The following is a 24,147-nucleotide window of genomic DNA, read 5'->3' on the forward strand; positions in this document are numbered from 1 at the left end:
GTGCTGTGTGGTGCCCTATTTTTGACCAGGCGTCACTGAGGGCAGGCCAGAACGTCTGCCTGCACACTGCCAGGAGGAACAGTGGCCTGCCAGTATTAATTAAAACAGGGCCTGTTTTCGTCAGTCCTAAAACCGTCTTTAGACCACCCCCACAGGCCCACCTAAGTCTATGTTCAGATGCTCCTCGGCAAATAGATTTTTGAGCAATCTGACGATGTGCTCTTAACCTCATGGTCGTGACTCTTTGGTTGTGTTTTCGCTACATTTCTGTTATTAAGCAATGAAATAAACTATTCAATATTTTTAGCATATCCCCATATTTTTGGTCAAACACGGACCTAAATCTATTCCATATATCCATGCATTTCCTGCTGGAAAACTCTAACTTCATACCTTTATTTATTGTTATTTGATAACTCCTCACTGGTCCTGCCCGGCTGTATTAACACTCCAGTTCAGTATGAACATGTCTGTTGAATAATTTATTATGCCAATCAAAGTAATTAATAGAGACTGTTAATTATAGAATTAATGAAAAAAAAACAAACACAGTCACACTAATAGAAATACACATGTGCAATCTTTAAAATGAGTAGTAATTTGCTTTAGGAAACAAGCGAGTATTTAGTCTGAATTCTGCTAATTATAACCCCAAAAGGCTAAACTGGTATATAAATAGTTGTATAATTGCAAATTAGATCACTTTTACACACCAAACCTGCGTTTATTTTCTGAGAGATGATGCTCTCTTTGACACCACCGTACTTTAAGGGTTCATTTAACAGACATTTTTCATAGTGAAACTTTCACACACGCAGGTGTGGCAGGCTGTCTGACAGATGATACTTTCAGTGTTCTGGAGCTTTGTCACTCTCAGCACTTACACAGCATATTGTGTCATAGTTTTTATATAGTAGCCTTATTTGTTCCCAGCGCACCTGTCCTTCATACAGAATTCACACCTGTGAGGATCAAAGAGGTTATGTCTGTAATGATGGACTCTGGTTCTGTTATTATGACCAGCAACACCCACAAATCCTCAAAATTCCTCATAACTCATTTGAATTTCAAGATATCTGTAGTGCGCTGTAGGAAATTTCAATGTGCTGTTGGGCGCCGTGTGTATCTTTAAATATAATTTTTTGGATGAGGCACCCTAAAACATTGAGCAATCAGGCTCAGAGGTAAATATCAGCTCATGATGCAGATAAACCAAGCTGTTATTTCTCTGAGGGATTAAAGATTGTCTTCCAGAGAACTTGCCAAAAATCTTAGAGTATCTTTGAACACTCTGGCCTGAAATGTATTCAGAATGTGTGAAGAACTCAAAATAGTTTGTTCAGTCTAGAAATCAGAAGTCAGGAATGTTTCTCATTTTGCTATTTCTTAATTATGTTTTCTGACTTTGCTTGAAGCGTTCAGAGTTCAACCAGCTGAGGTATAAAATGTGTTCAGGAAGCTGTCACTCATAATGTGTACCTTGTTGGAAAATATGACTTCATTTGTTTCACACTTTTCACAGAGAACAAACAATTTTCTGGAGAAGTCACACCTTTTTCTCATAACGACTGTGCGGTGACGTGCCCTCACATGCGAAGCTACAGGAACTCTCATACATTTGGTCTTATAGTACTATTTGCTGATTAAACAGGAATACAGACGCTGGCCAGCATTACGTGTGTGGACAATTATATTTGCAGGGGTGTCTTTTTTCATACATTTTACAATTGCTTTAAGAGTTTATACACAGTTCAAACATACCTCTAGAATGAATATGAAAGCTCGTTCAATAGATGGATTTTTCATGGCCTTGATGCACTCTATGTGAAAATAGCTCATATAGTATGCATGGACATTTTCCCCATACTTAACTGATACTTTAAGGTTAATAATTAGACCAAAGGTATCATTTTTATTCATTTTATTAGCATCACATTTACTGTGGATTTGTTTTTCTGCCACCCATTTCTATGTAGGGAACGTAACAAACAGGTATGGGAATCAGTGCGGAAGACACAACAAAATCTGGAGATTTCACACAAACGTATGCTCTCGGAGGTTTTTCTATTTATGGCATCCACATCAAGAAACACAAAGGTACTTTGTGTTAAGTATGCTTCACATGTGGTCATGTGTGGGCGTTGAAACCACTCACATTTCAGGCAGCTTTTGCAATTATTTAGGCATGAAACACTTGGCAAGATGACTAATAACGATTTTGGATTTGCTGAACATTTATCAGTATGTGGCAACAATTTCTTTTTTATGTAAGAGCAGTACATTATCTTAATCTGTTCAGAATATAGTTGAACATTTAAGGGGAATGAAATGCATTCATGTGGTTGTTTTCATGCTCTCTGTGTACCAAACTCAACCATTCAGATAGACAATTTAATTTAATCATCCATTTTTATGTTGTCGAAACAAAAATCCTTCCACACAAACACTTATTACACTCTTATTTCCTTTAGCTCTTTCAGAATTTACCTAATTGAGTTTCAATATAAGATGTCTTCAACTATTTGAGAGGTTTCTTTTTATTCATGACCACTGGTTGATTTATGTCAAGGACAAGGAACTGATTGATTTCACAATTTGAAAAAAAAAAAAAAAAAAAATCTTAATAAAGCCTGTCAGCAGTTTCAACATGACTCTAGCAATTCTCTATTTCCAGGGCTCCTAAGTTACTATAGAGCACAAGACACACTACACCCCCAAAGCTGTTATTTATATCAATGACCATGTCTGTAGTTTTTCCTTTTTTCATATCAAATAATTTGCTTTATCAAATAATTTGCAAGCAAATAGTTGCTTGGTGCTGTTGCATAATGAAGGCTGCTGTCCCTTCAACAGAGGTGCCACATCCCCCACTCAGATGAGTTTGGTGTGTCCTACAAAAAGTTGGTGTTCACACTAAACGCTGGTCATGTTACACAAAGCATAGCTAATTTGAGATTAGTTACGAATTCCACGTTCAGTGCGCTGCAGTGTAAATACTAGCATTCTTCCTCCGTGCTTTGATCCAAATTTTCAGGGAAGTCGCTGCCAAATCAAACTTGTCAAAGTCACTGCTTAAAAAGAACAAGAAAGCTTTCCGCCTGCAGAAACTGAACACTGCTAAATCTCTAATGACTGATTTTGCCAACAATGATGTCTGTCAATATGAGTTGAGAGCCTCCTGTGGATTAGCATTTGAGTGGAAACCCATAAAAGGTAGCTCCCCTTTGCATTACAAATCACTAGTGGGTGACTTAATAGAAGTAGGCCTAGTCTCCATGGAATTACAATAATGTTTCTTATTTTCCAGGTAATGAGCATGCATTATTCAAGTAATGTGAGTGTATTTATGTATAATAGACCATGTAAACTTTGTAAGAAAATGAAAAATAAAACAAATGGACTTGTGATACACCTGCACTTTAGTAATGACTAATATCATGCTTTCTAGATGGGCCAGAGAGGAGAGAGGAAAACAGCAAAAACCTCAGACATGGTAATAGAAAAAGTGCAACGGCCACTTATCTATCAAAGTATGCTCCACTGTCAAAGATATATGCTAGCCACAGTGGACAGAAGTCAAAGCTAGTTATATGTAAACTATGATAAAGCAATGCACTGAAGCTTGAAATTCGACTGTGAAAGCCATTTCCCTTGAAAAATCCCCTCAGCTTCATCTGTCTCAAAATGCAGAATAAGAGAAATTGTATTGTCACAGAATGTAAGTAATGCCTGTGTGTGTGTGTGTGTTTGTGCGCGCGTGTGCATGTTCATCTGCTTTTCTTTTTCTTTCGTTTTTGTAAGTTTTGGCTGAGTATGAGTAAGGGCAATTTCAAGCCACTTTATTTTAAATTGATTAAATTATAAAGTAAGTAACTGTAGTTAGCTGTATTTAACAGCAGGGTTCCTCCAGGGTGATATTCACATGGACTTGCAGGAAAATACTAGGTTGATAAACCCCTGCACTTAGGCGCAGGTTTAGCAAATGGAAAATCTGCTGACATTTTGTGTGGTGTGTGTACACACTGACGTGGGTAAAGATGTGTTTTTATTTGATTCAAGGTCATTTGGCTTTGCTCAGGTTGGGGTGACATTTGCTTGTGATCTAATTCTTCATGGAGAGATGCATCACTGTAGGGCTGGGGCTTGTTTCTCCACTTTCCTGGCACAAATGACTCCTCATTCCCAGAAAAGGAACATACTAATTCTCTCTCTGTCTTTCTGTTTCTCTCTCTCTCTCTCTCTCTCTCTCTCTCTCTCTCTCCATCGGTCACACACTGACAACATGTGCACACAGGCTGCATCTCCTCATTGAATGACAGTGTGAATGTACCTCATCAACGAATGAGTCACTCTACTACTCTGCTATTATGATGATTTCTCCCTTCTGTGTATTACATCATGCAACAGAGGGTTCTGCTCAGTTACAGTCACCGCTCTCCGAGTGCACTCATTTATTAGTCAGCCTTGCATGGAAAACATTATTTGGTCGATCTTCAGAATCACTTTTCATCTAGTTAATTTTGTACGCATTTACCAAAAAGTACAATGTTTTAACAAGCTGACAGTGACTATTAAGGCTGACATTAGGATGACTAAAAACATGTCACAACAACACTTGATGTAACATCCCTGCACCTATTTCCTGTAGACATCCCTGGGGTTAAAGGTCAAGGATTAATGCATATGTCACTGTCATGTGGATTCCCTTATACCATTAGGCATAGCTCAGTTTTCTGAATATCTGCAGTTGGATCTACACACTTGAAGCGAGTGCATTTATTGCAAACCTTTTAGACTAAGGGATTGTAGGATGCCAATCAATAACAGCGTTCATCTGGCATAATTGCTGAATTTCATGTCAGTGAGAGAATGAGTGTTTCTTGAGGCACACCAATATTCTACATATAGCAGCCGCAAATTGGTCCCTTGTGCTTTAATCACACAGGCAGTTCAAATCATTGACTTTGCAAATCATTACATCTCACAAGGCATTGTGCTCAAGACTACTGATGTATTGAAAGGATGCTACAAAGAGAAGATACTACATGGGTGGGAACAATAATTACAGTCCGGTTGCAGGGTTTTTACATTAATCTTAAAACAAAAGATTAAATTAAACTCAACTGTTAGAGCAGTGGAAGATGTTGGAGGAGGAGACAAACAATTGAGCTTGACTCATTCTATACAGCAGAACATTGTCTTAATTTAATTCATCGGGTGTTTATTTAATAGTTATTATGTAGGACACAACAATAAGTGAGGACTAATTCAATTGCAAGAAAAGACATCCTTAGGCCCCCTTTCTTGTGTGTGAACACTATTTTAAGCTCCATTTATGGTGTTCAAATTAAACATCTCAGAGTTGCTGGAAGCTTCTCGTGTTAATGGAATCCCACATAGCGGATTGTGTGGGGAGGAGAGCAGATGAATCTGTATTCCCTGAATGTGTCTGGGCAAAAATCAATAAATGCAAGCACAGCTCCTCGCTTCTGACGGCTGTCCCTGTCTTTGCATGGTGGACTAATAGAAAAATAATAATTAAATCCAAATTACCAGATTAATTTGTTTTCCATCAGTCTCAGGAGAGATCTTTTTTTTTCCTGTTTCTTTAGTGGCTCATTATACTTTCTAATCAAGACAAAAAAAAGTCCCTCTTTTAGACAGACATGTTGTCTCCCTTCCCCCTTCTCTTCCCTGTGGTGTGCTTTCTCGCATTGCAGTCATTGTGCTGGCACTTATTATGTTACAAATGACCGAGGTACGGCAGGCATTCTCAGTGTGCATGCAAAGAGGGCCCACCCTTCTATGCTGCTAGTGCCTTCTCCTAATGACGATGCTCAGAGTGCCCCCCGACGCCGCCCCATGCAGCCCTCTCCCCCAATCCCGCCCCCATGTGCTCTCTTTAATGAAGATTCTCCAATGCAATTAAAAATCCTTGCTTCTTGCTGCTACTGTATGACAAACAGAGCCACTGTCATTCCTCATGGCCTGTCATTCCTGCTACAAGAGGCGGAGGAGATGGAGAAATACACCAGGGTGCCAGTGGCTAGAGAGACAGATAGAGAGGATTGTGCGTGCTTGTGTGTGTGTGTGTGTGTGTGTGTGTGTGTGTGTGTGTGTGTGTGTGTGTGTGTGTGTTTGAAGAAGAGCAAAACCCCCCATCTCAACAGGTAATGGAAAGGGGCTGAGAAGAAAATCAATGACCAAAGAACATGGAGAGCGAGCTTATAAAATGGCTTTAACTGCACGCCACAAGCTGAATAAGGGCTTCTGTGTCCATCCTCCAAAACTCGGGTGATCATGAATGTTTTATCAGACCCCCACCCCACTGCCACCTTTTCTTTTTTTCCCCCTCTCTCTCTGTCTTTTTACACATGAAAATGACTGATTTATGAGTAACATCTTTGCAATTCTTGCAATAACATCAAAAAATGTTCGGGTGACACTTTTGGATGACATAACTGCAGAGAGAGAGAGAGAGAGAGACAGAGAGAGAGAGACAGAGAGAGAGAGACAGCGAGAAATAGGAAACATTTATGGTCATTTATAATGTTTATGAAACATTAATATGAATGTGCCTGTAAACCAACACTCCATCAAGCTGCTAACAATGAGTTCATTGTTTGTATGTGATTTATGAGGTGTCTATAAACTAACAGTGAACAGTTTGTTAATCCACTATAATACCTGTTAAAATGGATACAACCAGGGGTGATGGGACATGTCGCGAGACACACCAGTTGGCTCTGGCTCTGTGACCCATCCTCATCCTCATCAGGGTGGGGCATATAAGAACAGTTGCCCACTCCATCTGCAAAAACTCCCCACCACCCCTCCACCCCCTTGTTGTTTTCCAGTTGAATGAAATAATCTTCCCCCGTCTGGAAACCCAGTCTGGGTCAGAGGGCCTGCGTTCAGCCTGTTGCTTATTGTGTGTTCAGAGGAGGAGGTAAAGCATACAATTAGGCACAGATGGCTGTCTTTGCCAGGCAATGTATTGATCCTATCCCTAGGAAGATCTGTCCCATTTCTGTTTTTGTTTGGCGGATGCCTTCTCATTTAGAGCCTGTGTGAAACCCATTTGTATTTGTTTGATCATGTATCATCTTCTGAGGGATCATCATTTGGTCAGTTAATAGTGAGACACACTACGAATGTAAGTGACTCAATATTGAGACGTGATAGATCCTAAAAGGAAATTTAAGATCAATTTTGCAACTCATCAAATGCATATTCATGATAATAATTAATATAATAAGAATAAATGATACATCAATTGATAGAAAATGAATCAACAATTATTTTAACGCTTGTTTAATCGCCATTTAACATGCAAAAATGCCACATTTTCGCAGTTCACACTTCCAGGTAATGAATGCAACTTTATTCATAAATTCCAAAAAGAAAATCAAGTGCTGTTGTCTAAAATACAAAAAGGACTGAACACATTTCCCTTCCCCTGCAAGCTGCAAAATCTTTGCACGCAGGTATCATTTCATACATTTCAGCTAAATCCACCAAAAAATATAAATAATTTTTTTTTAAATCAAACCATAATCGGCATTATAGAAATTGATACAACTGATCAAAGTTAGATGGAAGTTGCGGCTTTTACATGAGAAAGCATCAATGTGTTTTTTGTTTTTTTTTTAAACGCAGCCTATTTGTTTATCATGTTACTTGTTTACACTAGTGGCCGATAATCGCCATAGGTCCGTGCGGTTCATGGTGCCACTAACAACAACATCAATAAAGTTACCGCCGCATCTTCCGCCAGCTCCGTGAAGCTAATGACAATGTCGCATTTAAAGTAATAACGTTCAATAACTGCATGCCTCCTTCACTCCAGCCGCTGCACAAATAATAAGTTTTCTTTGTGTGGCAGTAGTGAGCTGACGTCAGGTCGGTTCCTTGAAGTGGAGCTGAATAAACCTTGAGAAGAGTCTCCTTCAATCTGCTGTTAGTAACTAACACACACACTCACACACCGAGACTCAATTACTGCCCAATTCCCTTCTTTATCACTCGTCCCCGACCTCTTTCATAAGCAAAACCGACCAAGGAAAAAAAGAGGCGAGAAGAAGAGCGAGCCGAAGTGTTAGTTGAACTAAAAACCCACGCTGGAAATAAGTAAAGTGTCGAAACTAAAAAAAGGTAAGTGTTTTATTTCACTGACGCTGTTTTGCCCACATCACAGAAGAAGCGACGAGCTGCGTGGAGCTGGCTCCGTTTCGACTTTCTTGGCTGTTTTTTCTCCTCTCCAGCTTGTGTAAACTGCTTTACAGATAGTTTCTTGTTTTCCGTTAATTCATTCAGTGTGTGTATTCCGTGGCGGTACGTTTGGTCATATCCGTAAAGTTTTTTCTCTTTAATTTAAGTGTTTTTCCCCCCTCTCTCTCTGAGTGCTGACCTGATAGTGGGAATCGTCTTTGTGTCCCTCTCTTCGTTTTCTCTCTCGCACCGGGCTGTTGTATTTGATAACTTATCTCATCGTTGACAAATTAAACTTTTTAACGCTTAATGGCGTCGTCTGCTTTTCTTTTATCGACCGTGTAAATGTGCGGTGGTCGGGTTTTTTGGGTGCGTATTTCGTGCTGGATGTCGGAACCGTCAACGTAAAGAGGAGGGGGGGGACTGCGAGGCTCTGGACTGCCGTTGGTCCTCGCTGCCCGTCCCTTAAAAATCCATCCAGTTTAATAGTCCCTCGACGCGAAAATAAAACAATTAGCGACAAATACATAAATATCCCTTCGCTTCGGATTAACTTTGACGTCTAATATTCATTTCTTTTCGCCATAGCGGCTCGGAGTTTGAGCTTTTTGTCGTGTTGCTCGTCATACCGCCGGCCAGCCTGCCGGGGAGCTGCTGCCGCGGCCGCTTCCTCAAACCGAGCGGCGTGCAGGCAAGCTAGCAGCCGCTTGGCCGAGTTGTTGAAATTTATCCCTTTGTGTATATTACAATATCCTCCATTTTTTCTGCCCCTTCCAAAACAACAAGCCACTCGCCATCTTGGTTATTTTAAATTCGTCCCCCCTCGAAGCACCCCAGCCTTTCCCCCCCTCTCTCTCTCCCTCTCTCACAAACACACACAGGCTACTTTAAAAGGAAATGGATCCACGTTTTTTTTTTTTCCGCAAGTTTTAACCGAAGTTTTTAGACTTGTTAGGGAAAAAAAGACACTGAGAGTCGCGTCCTGTTGGTGGTTTTAGGAGGAAAATGGATGTGGTTATCGGATTGTCAGCGATGATTTGAATCTTATTTGGGACAGTTCGTGTTTGCGGACGAGACGTTTGCTTTAAAAAACAAATATAAAGTGACGTCGTGTTGTCGGGATGGTGGGGTTTTTTTTAGAGAGACAGGTGGACATGGCGGTGTGTCGCTCCAGCCTCGATTAAATCAGAGTATTTGTGCTATTTTTAACCTAATGTGTTGTTAAATGTGATTTCTAAGTTGACACAGCGCTGCTATATGTTTATCTTTGCAACTGAGCATGAATGAATGAATGAAGGGAGGAAGGAAGGAAGGAAGGAGGAGGGAGGGAAGGAAGGAGGAAAGGAAGGGGAGATATTAATTACCAGGAAGCCTATTAAGGGAAAAACAGTCAAAATGCAACCTAACTGGATGTCACTGCTAAATGGCAGTGATTAGACATCCTTTAAATTACAAAGGTGTTTGAAATAATTATGATAATTATGTGTTTAAAAAAAGGTATTTGTTGGTAAATCAGTGCACTGTTGTTTACACAAACTTGATGTGTGATTGATAGATTTGCCACATTGGCAAGCATAAGATGCGCACACTGTCACATGCATCTCTCCTCATCATTGCACACACACACAGTTTGAATCAACCCTGGCTGAGCTACAATACTGGTTTGCAACAGTTTAGACAGGAGACTCTTTGCAGAAATAAACAGTGACCTTATTTCTCTCATTCATCTTACAAAAGGTGTTATTTTAGCCCGTGTGTTTGCTCCGTCCCCCAGAGTTCAAACTTGGCTCTCACTTTCTTCCCCCATGTCCTGTAAAGCAGCTTGAGAGAGAGAGAGGAGGGGAAAAGAAAACAAACTGAACAAATGCTTTGAATTGGAAAATCTGATCATTTCACCTCCCACCTCTTTTGTTTGCCCGTTTATTGCTGCAAAGCTGGAGTGCAGAGGAGCAGATGTTTAGCCAAACATGAAGGCGCGGTGCCTCTGTCCTTATGGGGATGGCTCTCCCTCCTCTCACTGCTGATGCATCGACATGACAGCTGCTTGATTTCATGGAGCTGCTAAGAAGCCATTAGTGGTATCAGTGAATTGAGACGGAACAGTGTCTCTCAGTTTTCCGCCGCTATTACAACTGCCTATTGTTAGCGTCATTTTGTGCGGATTTGTTTAAATATATGTGTGTGTGTGTGTGTGTGTGTGTGTGTGTGTGTGTGTGTGTGTGTGTGTATGTGCAAAGGCTGCAGCTGAACATACAAACCAACAAGAAGTACTAATATATTTGTGCAGTGTGTTCTCCCATAATTTGAGAGAGAGAGAGCAAGAGCAAAAGTGAAAAAAGGGGAACAAATCTGTCAGAGTTTGTTTGCCATGTTGGTTTGAAATGAAAGCACACTGTGCTACCTCAAGCACACTCAAATCAGAGATGTCTCTCCTTGCCAGGCCAAGAAAAAAAATCAACTCTCGGCTGGAGTTTTATTCTCTCTCTCTCTCTCTCTCTCTCTCTCTCTCTCTCTCTCTCTCTCTCTCTCTCTCTCTGTTTCTTTCTCTTTCGCTCAAATTGGAACTGTTGTTTTTGAGGAGATAAAGGAGGACTTCCGCTTGACTTGAACATTCAGGAATTAAGGATAGACATAGTTAAGCCCTATTTGCATGCCTACCAAAGTCACAGCAAACGGTTGCTATTGACTAAGCTGATTAGGTGAAATTAGGTTCACGAGCTCTGTGTCTGGGGGTGCTGAATCTGACAGAACTTGGACAGCTTTTGAGAAGACAATCCCATGTGCACACATGGCTGTATTCTCTATAATCCTTTACTATTGAATATGGGGCTATCTCTTTTTTTTTTGAAGAAGAAGAAATGCATAGTTTCTGTTCTTTTAAAAATGAAGTGGGATTTGTGAGGTGCGCATGATATATATCGATCAAGTCATCGCTTGATGCTTGCTTGAAAATCCGTTATGGTATCGCTTCATATTGGGAGTGGTATCAAAATGATGTTGAGTGTATCAGACATGTGGATGATACATCTGCTACCAAGTGCACTTTAATTTTCTTCTCTTATACCACACTTCCTGTTGAATGTGACAACCACTAGCCTGTTTTGAAATGACAAGCCACTTCTCTTCTGTGTCTCCAGAAACTTTTGTGATGATTGAGCAGAGCTCAGCTTTGCATGTTGACATCATCTAATGCTTGTTTTCACTTGTGGCAATCGTGTGACAGTCAGTCTGCAAGGGTTCACCTGCTGGAACATGTCCTCATCCCCTTCATTGATTGCAGAAACCTTCAAACTATAGTGTTATGTCTTAAATCATGGCTAAATCAAGCGTGGTTAAAGGGCCAGTGTGTAGGATTGAGTGGCATCTGGCATTGAGGTCGCACACTGCAACCAACTGAATACCCCTCGTCTCACCCATCCCCCCAAACGTTTAGGAGAATCTATGATGACTCTGAAAACACGAAAGGTGCTCTTTAGGCCCAGTGTTTGGTTTGTCTGTTCTGGGCTACTGTAGAAACATGACGGTGCAATACTGTGGACTGTAGATATAAAGGACTCATAAGCTAATGAATTTGTATTTTCAAGTGATTATACACTAATGAAAATATCCTTATGAATATTAGATCCTGGCAATAGATTCCCCATAATCCTAAACACTGGGCCTTTAAACCTATCACTGATTTGATAACTTTAATCTGGGCTATAATATCGCATTTCATATATGATAAGATATATCATAATGCAAATGATGTGTGCTTTAGGCAAGGTGGCAGAAGACTAAACTGCTAATAATGAAAAATTAAACTAAGATTTGTTTCTATGGTCTGTATTCACAGTTTGTAAACTCAAATATTTCACTGCACTGATGCCAGTGTTTTAAATTTAGACAGAGATGAATTAGACCTGCAAACAATCCATTGATAATAATGGCCATCTGGGAGCCCTGTCAAATCTCTGCATGTTAGCGCTGACACAGAGCTGTGAAATTTAGAGAGGAAGTAGAGGTCTGCTCTGTGTTAACCAAATGATTCAAGAACTAATGTTAGACAGAGTCCTGATATTTCCTCAGCCCTCCCCAACCATTTACATATGAATGTGCACGCACGCACGCAGAAAACAATCGGGACAAATGAAATAATGCACCGAGAAACTTCAGTTTAAACAGATGTTTTTGAAGAAGGCATTAATCCTATAAGGGCTAATGGTCTTTTGAGAAGAAGTCCTGTTTAAGCGAAAGCCCTAAAAGCTTCTAGACATTAGATTGATAATGCATCTTATTGTTACAGATCAAATTGGTGCTGCTGTGTGTCTGTTTACTGCTGTTTTGTGCAGGCCCATGCAGGCAGTTCGCTTATTGATACGTGTTTACGCGGCCTCGCAGGTTAATGTTCTCTCAGCTGGAAAGTTGGTTAGCTCTCAGATGATCTACCTAACCTTATGTTACCTTGCTATTTTGGTAACACTGCATGTCCTGATAATCATCAGGGTACACAAATAATTGTCTAAAGTGCATGCTCAGTAACAGCCTCTTTTAGCGGCAGCCTTGTCAAATATTCCTGCCATCTGACCATAAACGTCTGCCTGTGTCTGTATAATGAGAAATGCGACAAAATCTGGAAAACTAACCTAATGAGACGGGGCACATACACCTCCTGTTGTAGAAACAAATGAATGGTCTCAACTGTTAATTAAGACTGAACAACTCAACACTCAGTTTAGTTTCCTCTACATTTCTGTGTGGATTACATATGGTGGATTAATTACCAAACAATAAGCAGTGTAAAGTGCAAGTGGGTCACCCCAGGTTGACTTTCAGGAGACAGAAGACAGAGCAGCCAAATTTGGGAGGGAAAGGCGATAAGCTGCTTCTTTGCTGTTCGTCCCCTGGGCCTCTATTTATCATTCAATGTGAGAATTTCCTTGATGAAAGTCAAGGTTGTTTGTGCATGCTCTGTCTCGTTGGGATGCCTGTTTTTCCACCAGCAAGGTGAAAAGGTTGATTTTCCCCTCCAAAGAGATGTCTTGTTTGGAAAGTCCAAGCTAGTTTCTTTTAATGAAGTCTCAAAAGGTCCTGATGATTTTTCCACTTCAGGGCTGTTTTTGTTTTGTACATTAGCAAGGAGGTGAAAATACAGATGTATTCTTGTATCGTGGAACTGTAGAACAGCATGTGTACAAGTCCTCATAATTCGCTGTTTGTCTCCACATATTCATGTGGTAAAGACACAGCAAAGGAGGTTATCACTTTATGTGAGCTGAAAGCATCCATTAAATGTTGTCTTTATAAACATTAGAGTGATAAGAAACACAAAAAGCCTACCAACATTATGAATGCATTTCTTTTCATTAAAAGAAATCACATCAGTGTTATTTGGCTTCATGAAACGGAGACATTCAGGGTCTCTTAACATTAGCTGAACTGGGCTGGATTGAAAACATGATGTTGGAGGATTTTGTTTTCCTAAGAAAACAAAACAAGACGCTTCCTGTCATTCTCCCCCCACCTGTCTGTCTCGTCGAGGTGCCCATCATTTTGTTTCGGCAGGAACATGATTATGGAAATAGTGATGAGGTCTGGAAAACCTGCTATTTAGTTTGATGTTTACCACACCTTGACATTCTCAATCTGTAGCAGGGGGCCTGTATTTACACTTTTCTCTAGAATTCACCCATGCTGGCTGTGCTCAGATGGGAAAGGAAAAAGAAATAGGAAGACGGTTTCGGACGTGGGAATGGGAATGATATTGGTTTCTCTATTGGTGTGCCTCCTGGGTCACTGGGGTTCTTGATGATACTATAGAATGGCTTGTAGCAGGCAGGGGAGCTGAGAGCCTTGGTGGGTGTTAAGATGCACGTAGACACACATCCGCACACACACTTGCTGTCAGAACACAGGCATTTACGCATAGGGACAGGACACACACACGCACACACACACACACACACACACACACACACACACACACACACACACACATACACACAGACAAATGCATGAGATTGCGCCTCGACAGCCCCCATTTATTGATCTTCTTCAGCATTTAAAATCTGGTCACTGCTGCCACAAAGGCTTTTTATTTTAGCTGCGCTGGCAAAGCCTCCCCCAAGCTAAGCCAGAATTTTAAATATTTAACTCCTACAGAACGCCATGAGAAATGACAAGGATAGAAAAAAACAAACAGGAAAGCAGTTTTGAGCTGTACAATGGCTATATGCATATTTGTTCTGAACCATGTTTTGTGTAAGCCACACTGGTACAATCAGCTCTCAATGTGTCGGCTGTGTAAGCGCCACAGTTCAGAGTCAAAATCTGCATATACAGCACCCTTTCCTTCAAGTTTTTTTTTAATTATTATTATCAGGAATTCAAGGGCGTCCTTTGTTTCTCTCCAGAAAAAGTTACAGCTCTGAATTTTACTTAACTGAATGCTGGCCTACATGGCCTTACCTTGTTAGCAGTGCAGGCTGAAATGCTAGCAGTCATTGGATTAGTCATTACTGGACCTGGGACAAGCTGCTGTTTTTAGCATTTTAAGGTTAAAAATGGATACTCATGTGTAGAGAGGTGACTCAACGATGTCTAATCCACTGAAGCTCTATAGCACGTAGTCTTACAGTCATTACCATCTCTGTCTCTGAGTGTGGCGGCGTGTCTCTCTGTTCTCACTGGACACAAAACAAGGTATTGAAAAATGAATTTCCCCTTTTTCTTCTTAGGAAATTGTCAGAGTGTTCAGTTAGTCCCAGGTGGCGTAGAGGAAATGATCTGACTAGCTGTGTTCACGCTACATTTCGAAATAATTTGTCTTGAAAAGGTCAAAGCACGTTTAAGTGATTTCAAAACGCTTCCACATTGTAGTGAAAAGGTACGTTGCATTAGCATCACTTATTAAAAAACACCACCAGGCAGCCAGAGCTCAAGGCTTCCTCGTCCAGTTGAACCTGCTGCTGTTGTTGTTTTTCTCTTGTCCAGCTTGCCTAGCCCTGCTCAGTCTGTGGCATTGTCCCGCTTTCCCCCTCTCCGTCTGTCTGTCTCTCTCTCCCTCATTCTGTCTGCCTCTCTCTCTCGCTTGTGCTCTCTCTTTCTGAACGATGACACTGAGAGACAGCTGTAACGTGAGACGCCTCTCGATCCTGGCAGGGGCTTGGAAAGCCGAGGCAGAAGGGAGGGAGAGGGCCTTTATCTGAGACTGGGGGCGCTGACCTCCCTCATTCCCCTTCTCTTTTTCTCCTTTCTCTCCTTTGCTCTGCGTCTGCTAGCATATCTTATCCTCCCCCCACTGACAGAAGCCAAGACTGCGCTCTTAAATAAAAAAGTGTCCCCATAGCAAAAACCTGATGAATGAGATAATGTGTGTCGTTGCTTTTGACAACATTTCGAGCTGCATGTTGCTATTAAAGTCCAAGCGTGTCTCCATCTTTTGTCGCAGTTAGATGGATGCAACTTATGCTGTCAACGGTCTGCAGAATAGAGTGAGTGATATTTGAGTGACGTACTGTACAATATGTTTGTGATCTGTGAGAGGACACTTTTTGTTTGTGTGCGCATGCGCGTGTGTGCTTGGATGTAGATGGAAACATCCACACACACCCTGGACTCTAGGCTATGGCTGCTAAATCCTCTGTGAGAGCTCCCGTGTGTAATCCAAACATTTAGAGCTAATTTAAGCATGCAGGCAGGAGCAGCATCCTTTAGGAAACAACAGCTCTCTCTCTCTCTCTCTCTCTCTCTCTCTCTCTCTCTCTCTCTCCATCCTCCACTCTGTGTGTGTGTGTGTGTGTGTGTGTGCGTACTGCATATGTGTTTGCGTGTGCATGTCTCGTTGTCGCTGGAGGGAAATGAAAGCACTCAATCACTCACCTGTCAGAGTACTTCAAATTCTGTCCATAACACATACACACACGCGCGCACACACACACGGACACAGACACATATGTGCATACGCACTTACCCCCGAGGGTTTGACAGGACTGGCCCTTTATTGACTCCCTTGATCAAGGAGACAGCAGATCCATTTAATAGAAGCTCCACACACACACACACAGGCATTGAAATCAAAGTGGAGTCACATCTGCTCTCCACACAACTCCACTGTAGCCTTTTCCTCTCATACAACAGAGCTGGTAGTCATTTAAAACTGTGGTTATATTTGGTGTTGAATTAAATTCTGAAAGCTCATACTAATAGATGTCCCAGTGTTGTTCCTTGCGGGGTATGCCAACAGTTTCCTTGCCATAGTTGCAATATGATTACACCAAAACAGCTCTGATTCACCTCTTCGCAGCATCTTTTGTTGTTGTATGGAGGGTAATCATGTCACAATATGAGCCCGGCCTGAGCTATAGGCATGTTCTGTTGGCCGTGGCCCCTGCGCTCCCCAGTTGGCCGTGTTTTGTGCTGAGTGTTTTGGAAGGCCAGTTAGCCAAGAGGGTGCTGGGAGGAGATGTGACAGCTGTGTTGGTCATGGCTACTCTGACCTTCACACGTCATCTTGATGGATCATCAAGGCTGTAACGATACACTGGACCTGTTGTGTTGGCCCATGCTAGCCTGATTATCCACTAGTGATGATCCGGTCACATACTGTACTGATGTCATTGATCCAAATGCAACCGTGGACAGTCACCAGCAATGCCAGGTTGAGTGCGTATCTGGATGAGATTTATGTTGCAAAGAAAGTCGAGAAAAGGAAGTGGATTGGCTAATGCAGCAACGGGCTCTCTGCCATTAAGAGTTATCATGGCAACACAAAAACATGCGTACGTACACAGACAGAGAGACAGACGCACACAATGCAAGCTGGTGTTTCATATATATTCTGCCTCTCACAAATGCATCGCACTAATGTTCTGAGCTTTTCGCCAGTCTCAAAGCGCTTCACTTTGTGTGTCTGTGTGTGTGTGGTGTAACCTGTTCCCTTGAGATGGCACTTGCTCCATCAAGTCAAGGAAGAAACCATTTAGTGGGATGACAAACACACACATACGTTCACACACGTACACAGCACCGGGAGGCTGGGAGGATTTGAATTGCACTTAGACAAACGTTTCTCACACAAGTTCTTTATTCCTCCGCTCGCTCCTTCCTTTGCCCTGAACATACACTCACTCACATACAAAGGTACTTGCACAGAGATTCCATTTTGTCAGCTTTCAGCCCCAGATCATGTAACAATAAAAGATGCTGCCCTGCAGTTAAACACTGCCAGTAAATCACAGGGCAAAGAAAGCTGGGAGAAGCACTTATTTTTAAGCAGCATGAGAGACCATACTGGGGGTGGGGGTTGAGACAGATAGGGTAAGAGAGAGAGAGAGAGAGAGAGAGAGAGAGGAAGAGAGAGCTTCTTTGTGCACTGTGTACTGGCATTGTGTGTGATGAAGAGATGAATCACTGCTATTTAGGGATTGGTTTCCTGCAACTGATTGTGTGACGACTCGGTGGCGGACAGACTGTCAAGACTTGCCTATTTTGTTCTGGGGGCTTCAGGAAAATGTCTGCGGCCAAGTCTCACTCGCTCACTCCCACAGGGGCTGGTGTGCCAGAGATCAACAGAGACAACAGAGACAAACACCTCACCAGTGTCGCTCTTCTAACAAGGCATCAAATATTAAAAAGCAAGGGATTTTAGGCCAATCTCAATATGTGTATTTTCAGAGTACACTTGTTTTTCATGCTCAAATATCAACAGAGTTTTTTTGTGTGAAGAAGACTCACATGAAACATGGTGTGACCTTTCTTTCTTTCTTTCTTTCTTTCTTTCTTTCTTTCTTTCTTTCTTTCTTTCTTTCTTTCTTTCTTTCTTTCTTTCTTTCTTTCGTTTTCCTCTCTCTCTTTCTGTGGCTGGTACAAAAGTCCAACCTGCGTATTTAACCCTGTGCAGATGCCTGAGAGCCACTGTATGAATCCTGAGGTAAAGTCAACATCTGTGTGGCTGAGGCAAGGGAGGCAGATTAGGGAAGCTATGCAAGACAATTGAGAGAGACATCATAACAATTAGGTTGTACACTGTCCATGTGCAAGCATGCCTGGAGTGTAAATGCAGGTAATTATAACTTTGCAGGTAGTTCCTGTTTTTCAGTTTCTTTCCTTTTAATGCCTTTCAAGTTAATTAGATGGAAATTACTAAGCAATGAAAGTAATGATCATGATTATAAAAATGACATTTGGATTGTATGAAGTTCACCAGCACAACTTAGGGCAGCAATTTGTTGTATCACTTTGTTGTAAGCTGCAACAAATAGGTTTGTGTAACTTTCGAAAACAAACTAAACAACATTAAAGTTATGCTTAGGTTAATCTTTTTGAGTAACAAAATAGTACAATTGTAGTTATTATTTCACTCTTTGTCTACTTTTTGAACCTTTTCACCCTTTTTTATGTTTTAAGTTGATAAAGACAAAGTTTATTTTAGTCATCCTTTTTAGAGTCTTTAATGGGCATTTTTTTACTACTACTACTCCTGCATTTTATATGCCAAATGAATAATTGATTAATTGAGAAAATAATCTGCACATTAATCACTAATGAAAGTAATTGTTAGTTGCAGCCCTAATATCACATACACGGACATGATTTATAAGGACACTGCAGTTTAAGAAGTCGTCTTAGGAAGTGTGATATTGTGATATTTTATCCATCTGCCATTGATGTAAAACTAGGAAGATCTTACAGTAAAATGAGGTTAATAGACTAACAGCCTGATTCTCAGTCAGGCAAATGATGGCAGACAGCACTGGCTTTCTTATCCAGTGTAATTCACCTGCCTCGTGGCTGGCAAATCATTTTCTGTGCTGAAGCCCTATGAGCAGAGATCCTTTAATCATCCACTAATAGGCCTTTATGAAAAAGCTGAAGATGAATTCAGCCTACCCAGCTCTCGGTTATCATTATCACTGCGATGACTTATCAAAGTATTTGTGTGTGTCTGTAGTCTGTGTGTATGTGTGTGCGCGCGTGTGTGTTTGTCTGTCTGTCTGTGTAAGAGTGTAGATAATGAAGGGAACCATTTCAGTTCGATGAGTGCGGTTATTATCAACACTGCCAGTCTAGGTGATTTCTGTTCAGTGATAGATTGAGCTGTAACGACAGATGTGGGTTACTTTGTTTCCGCAGACTTTGACATGACTGGAGGGCATCTAGAAAGACAAAATCGTGAACTGTAATATACACATTTTCTTATTTTACCATGGCACTCATTTGAACAAGTGACATTCAAAGGAATTACTGGAAAAAAAACAGCAGTAACTACAACGACAACCACTATAGATGCATTTCCAAAACTATCAGAGTTATATCAAAATATGGCAGTGCCGAGCTGAAGCGCCATCATCTCAGCTGTGCATTGATTAGGTACTCCTATGCAAATATTTCACATACATTTGTGAGAACCAGGAAAGTACATGTTCTTAGCCACACCACAACTTGAGAAAAAAAGTGCGGTGCGGCAGTGCTACTGTTGTACCAGTTCCCCCATGAAACCACATCCCTGAGTGCTCCATTACAACCAGGACTTTGTATTGAGATATGGAGTCATTTTACTTCTACAGTTGGCTGTGTTTTGTCACTATATAACTGTATTACCATCTGCTTGATTTTACGATGTATGGTATTTATTCCACCAAACCACGCCAAATGCCCCATCTCGCGGCGTTAACAAAAATAATTCATGTATTCACCGTGAGATTCAGAGCCGCTTTCAAAATTCACAGGGTTTCTCCTTGGCTAATGCGACACCCTTCCACCAAGTTTCATGAAAATCAGCCAACGGTTTTTCTGTAACCATGCTGACAAACAGATGAGCAAACTTACAAACACACCAAAAAAAAAAAAAAAAAAAAAAATCATGTGCTGATGAAGTGTCCACCAGGCTTGATTCTGTTGCTGTTGACCAGATGGATGTGTTTACTGTCAGCAAAACCTTGTTAGATAGCTACCCACACACGCTATAGCACTGTTTGTGTGTTGGTGTGGCTGTGTGTCTGGAAATGTCTATGAGAGCCTGCTTCCCCGTGTCTGGGAACATGTGAATGAGGAGGCTCGAGGTTTCAATCAACTGTTTTTTTTTTTTGATATCATCTAATCATGCGGGCGCAGGTTCCCGACATTTCTAATGGTGTAACTAAAAGCTCTTCTGCAGAATCAAGAGTTCAAGAATACATGTATATCAGCATAAAAGCTGTGGCGTGGTGTGATGTACTGTACATAGCTGGGTGGCGTCTGTTTTGGTGAGCTCCTTAGATTAGGCTCAGGCTGTAAGAGCACAGGAGGGCCTTAGAGACAATGCATGAGAGATGGGCGTGAGAACGCCGGTAAGGCTTGGTTCTCTGCAAGAACTGTCTTGTGTTTAGGGAAAATATCCACACACTCAAAGCTCCAGTGTCTAGATCCATTTCTAACAAACAGGTTTTGCAAGAAAGGGCTTGGGGAGAAAGAGACTTTTTGTGTGTGTGAATATCTTCCTGTGTGTGCGCAGCCACAGCTGTGTTTCAGACGTCACTGTACTTTCTGTTTGATGTGTCTGAAAACCAAGCCGTGGTACTGTAACTTTGATATTCAGGTACTTTTAGGAGCTTCATCCCCTTCAGGCTCTCAAAAGGAAAACTTTCAGAATTACCACAATGCTGCATATAATCTAGCCATTTTGATCATCATATGGATCAAAGCATGCTTGAAAAACATTTTATTCCTATGACTCGGATTGTATTTTTAACCTGAACTATTTTGTTTCTGCTTTTTCTCCAGGTGTTACAGCAGTTATGTCAAAGAGCTGAAGACATCTCTAACAGTGAGTACACTCAACACTAAAGAGCATTCACGTCTCCTCTTTGTCACTGTGTGCCCCTGGTTTATGTGTGCGTGTCACAAAACAGTTGATGCGTAACTTTTTAAAATATATATTGCCACCCACTTCTGCTTTTTTTTTATGGCACGCCAGAACAAACTTGCAGACTCCTCCAGTTTCAGGCCTAATTTGATTTTCATTCATTCAGTGAAAGAGGATGTTTTTTTCTCCCCCAATTAAATTTAACAAGAGCCCCTTGAAAAGCAGTTGTTATGATTACATTACAAATTCGGGGTTCATTCAGTGAATCAAGCAATTAATTAGATTTCTCCCATTCTAATCAGAATATTTGTCTGAAACGTACGCGCCTAATAAACATCCTTTGAGTTTGCTATCTGTTCAGAGCCAACGCTGAATGTAAATGGTTGTTAACTGTGCCCTGCAGTTCTTCTGGGTTAGGATCTTGGATGGGGTTTACTTGTTTATGTACACTGCTATGTGCAGCTTTAATCTCCTCCCTCCCTCCCTCCCTCCCTCCCTCCCTCCGTCCCTTCCTCTCTTCTTTCTCTCTTTCATTTTCTATGTTTTCTCACTCGGTCTCTGTGTGAGAGCTTGCTGTACTCAGGGGCGCGGCTGCGTCCTCAAGGCTTCACTTCACACACACCAAGGTGGCAGTTTGTTGTTCCACACACAGACAATGACTTGCACTTTTCTCTCCTGCCTGACTTGATGGCCTTGTGCCTGTGAGTGTGTCACTGGATGAAATGGGATCTTTTATAGGAAGGTTTTTACTGAATGCAGAGTGCAGGGAAATACCTGTTTTACCTGTGACTGGCTCCTTAGCCTTGTGTTACCAGACCTGATTCTATCAGGTCTAACCGTTACTGCTTCATCTCTGGCTGTGAATGATACATTATATCCCCCCGCAGGTTGGTGCAAGCTGGCTGTATCGGTTATGATAAGTATTGATGAGTCCTCTCTTGGGGAATCAGTTTCTTGGGGGTGTAGCCTTGTAGCTCAACACCCACCCCTGGCTGTTCCTGACTGGTGTCTTGGCTGCCTGACTTTTCCTGCAGCCCCATAGAGAGCAAGCACAGCAGAGCACAGGGAAAGATGGAGCTCATCCAAACAGCTATGGTGTAATTAGCTGACATTTGTTGCTTGGAAGACAAGAGAAGGAAAAAGGAAAGAGCTGCTCAACTCAAACTCCCAAAGGAATATGCAAATGTTGAGAGTGAGAGAAAATGAAAGAAAGACAGAGAAATGTGTCTAATGGCACGTAGATATAATTATATGACATTCACGTATGGGTGTGTGTCTCTGCGTCTGTGTGTGTGTGCTATGAACTCACTGAACTTTATGGGAGTATTTTTGTCAGTGTTTTGCCACTACAGCACGGACCAGTGGACTAATAAATATATTAGGATGAGAATGACTAACCGGGGTGCTTTCTCTGCGAAGACATGATACCTCTGTCTGCTGCTTGGCGTCCATGTTTTGTAGAGCATGTCTTAAGGTATTCAACTACATCAGATTGGCATTACACAACTGAGGTACACAGTACCCACATGAAGCAGCCATCCACAAACGGGCTGATTCTCCGGTTCCAGGAAGGTTGTGCGTGTACTTGCGTGCGTTCACGTGTGTTTGTGCGCATGCATTCTGGGGAGAGTGCTGTAATGCATGTGGACTATCTGTACTTAAGCCAAGGTGCTGTGTGAAGGAGCAGCAATGCTTACGCAGCCCCATCTGCTTGATCCAAGCTTGAAATGCAATGCCTTTTAATGACAAAATACTGAGTGGCTGGGAGGTGTGCGGAAAAGAGTGTGTGTGTGCGTGTGTGTGTGTGTGTATTTGGGAGGGTGTGTGTGTGTGTGTATGTGTGTTGTACGAGTGTGAAATAGAGAGGAATAAAAGGAGAGGGAGAAGGAGAGAGAAAAACATCTCGAAGGTCAGGAGCAGCGGGCGGCCGTAGGGGAGAGACACGTGAGAGAGAGATAGTCTTGCGTCAGCCCCACAGCAGTCCGCTCTTTATGTGTGTGTGTGTGTGTGTGTGTGTGTGTGTGTGTGTGTATGTGTATGTATGTGTGTATGTGTGTGCGTGTCTGTCCTGTGGGGCCAGCATTTCCATCCGCATCTCACCGTGTGTTACAATGGAGAAGCATGCCAGTGTTTCTATTCTCAGCATCTCGATCTGCAAGACTAGATAGATAGATAGATAGATAGATAGATAGATAGATAGATAGATAGATAGATAGATAGATAGATAGATAGACTTATGCATACACATTGTACATTACAAATTACGTGGAAGCAGTCAGTCATTGAGCTACAGATAATTTTTTACATGGCTCTTGTGACAGTGGAAGGGGAAATTACACCTTCTAGCCTGAGGGGAAAGAATTTGTGTCTCTCGCTGCCTGTCACAAAACCTGAATAGGGTTTTCAACTACTATCATTTTTCAGCTCTTATTCATGAGCCCTCTTTGTTTCTCACAGTGTCTTCTTCCCAGTGCCCTTTAAACTGGTGCTCTGTTAGATTGGAGAAGTGTTAGAGATAACGCCTAAACATTTAGTACTTTGTACTTGCCTCGGAGCTAAGATTGTTAAAAAGCTGCTGCGAGATTGTCCTCGGGATAGAGAGCAGTGTAGATTCAGCAGACACACTCCAGCATTAGTTTGGGCTTACCCATCCATGTCTCTCTCTCTCTTCCACGCTCCCTCCCGCTCTTTTTCCACGCACACACAAGAAAAAACACTGACCATTCCCCTTCTGCCTCCCTTGGCCCTCGTGGTCTCAACAGGGTTCAGTCCTCTAGCCAGACTTTTGATTCGCCCCCTATGCCAAACAGCCTCTGCTCTCCTTGTCCCTATGAAGGGCTTCAGCGTGGGGCGAGGCTGCTCTTTTACAGACCCTTGTTGCCATGAATCACTGCTCGCACCCGGGGAGCCTCAGTCCACTCGGGGGCTGCCTGCCCGCACGATAATGTGCGTGGTCATGAGGGGGCCATTTTGAATGGAGGGCCAGACAAAACAGGAGCTAAAGAACCCAAGCTGTGAGCTTTCCCAGAGAGGGCAACAATGGGAGCGGTCTCTGTGTGTGTATGTGTGTGTTAATGTGTTTGTTGTAGTAGAGGGGAGATGTTGGACACACA

At 41.9% G+C, this 24,147-nt stretch overlaps 1 protein-coding gene across 11 annotated transcripts in view; it reads left to right on the forward strand.

Annotated features, from left to right (window-relative positions):
- Positions 1 to 7,867: 7,867 nt before the first annotated feature.
- Positions 7,868 to 24,147, forward strand: part of baz2ba (bromodomain adjacent to zinc finger domain, 2Ba) — a 66,720-nt gene continuing 50,440 nt past the window's right edge. For all 11 annotated transcript variants that reach the window (XM_070986660.1, XM_070989861.1, XM_070987447.1 and 8 more), the window contains exons 1-2: positions 7,868 to 8,154; positions 20,953 to 20,995. The gene's annotated coding sequence lies outside the window, so the exon portion shown is untranslated. The remainder of the gene's footprint in view (positions 8,155 to 20,952; positions 20,996 to 24,147) is intronic.

Source organism: Chaetodon trifascialis, chromosome 1 (assembly GCF_039877785.1).
Source record: "Chaetodon trifascialis isolate fChaTrf1 chromosome 1, fChaTrf1.hap1, whole genome shotgun sequence".
Lineage (NCBI taxonomy): Eukaryota > Metazoa > Chordata > Actinopteri > Chaetodontiformes > Chaetodontidae > Chaetodon > Chaetodon trifascialis.